Source organism: Brassica oleracea, chromosome C2 (genome assembly GCF_000695525.1).
Source record: "Brassica oleracea var. oleracea cultivar TO1000 chromosome C2, BOL, whole genome shotgun sequence".
In the NCBI taxonomy this organism is placed as follows: domain Eukaryota; kingdom Viridiplantae; phylum Streptophyta; class Magnoliopsida; order Brassicales; family Brassicaceae; genus Brassica; species Brassica oleracea.
Window position 1 is genome coordinate 48260969 of NC_027749.1, and position 1576 is coordinate 48262544.

A 1576-nucleotide genomic window follows, 5' to 3' on the forward strand; every position below is an offset into this window, starting at 1 on the left:
AATACCAGGAAGATTTCAGGGCTCGATGGCGTTGATGATAACTCCCATGCTTGTAAGGCCGGTGGACACTCAAAGATAGCATGAGTAACGGTCTCTTCTGGTGCTCCACATCTTGGACAATAATTGTCGCATCGCATGTTACGGCATACCAGATTCCTTGTTACCGCTACCTGTCCTGATATTAATTGCCATATAAGATGGCAGATCTTTTGTGGCGCTCTTACCTTCCAAGCAAAGGCTTGGAGTTTTGTAATGCTGGGTTGTAGAACTTCTAAATCCTCCTCATCCCTCATCAAGTTTGTAGCAACCCAATACCCCGATATAACAGTATATTGTCCATTCTTTGAGTAACTCCAGCAAAATGTATCACGTCGATGGGTAGGGCTTATGACCAAACTCAGGATCAGCGGAATATCTTCTTGAGCTATATATTGTTCCAGTAAACAAACATCCCATTCCTTTGTAGATGGATTGATAAGACTGCTTACGATCATCTTTGGGTTCACTGCGGGAGCCCGGGACCGAGCTGGTCTAGCTGGCGTCGAAGGGATCCAAAGGTCCTCCCACACATTAATTTCATACCCTGAGTGCACCTTACTTCTGATGCCCAAAAGTAATAGCTTCCTCGCTGCAGTCATACTTGTCCATACATACGATGGGGTATCTGATGTGCCCATTCGCAACGGCGAACTGAGACGATAATATCTCCTCCGAAGAACTCTCGCTACTAATGAGTCAGGAATTTGCACAAGTCGCCAAAGCTGTTTAGCTAAAAGAGCTAGATTAAATTCATGGATCATGCGGAACCCAATTCCCCCCTCCTCTTTAGGCGCACACATCTTTTCCCATTTTGCCCAATGGATTCCTCTTTTTGGAGGGTTCGAGCTCCACCAGAATTGTGCAACGGCACTCGCTAGATTCTCACAAATCTCCAAAGGGAGAAGAAAGGTGGAAATGACATAGGTCGGAAGAGCTAACAATATTGATTTAATCAACACCTCCTTTCCTCCCTTCGATAACCATCTACCAGTCCAGCCATTCACCCTATGTAGAAGCTTCTCTTTTAAGAAAGCAAATAATTTCCACTTTGATCCACTAATATCCTCTGGGATTCCTAGATATGAGCCCATCCCGCCTTCGTTTTGTATACCAAGAGTATTCTTGATTTGCTGCCTATCATTCCCTGGAACCCTTTTACCAAAGAGTAATGAGGATTTGTCAAAATTAATACGTTGGCCTGATGCTTTCTTAGATTTCCTTACTACTTTCATAACTTCTTCACATTCACGGGGCTCCGCCTTACAGAAGAAAAGACTATCATCAGCAAAGAGAAGGTGAGATACCGAGGGGCAAGCGCGAGCGGCTCGCATCCCCGTTATCTTCCCTTGATTCTCTGCTTGATTAAGAAGGCTAACGAGCGCTTCCGTGCATAGAATAAATATGAAAAGAGACAAAGGATCTCCTTGGCGTAAACCTTTCTCAGGAACAATGTTTCCCCTTGGTTCTCCATTCATGAGGACTTTATACTTGACCGAAGTGATGCATCTCATAATCCACGGAAAATTAACCCATTTAA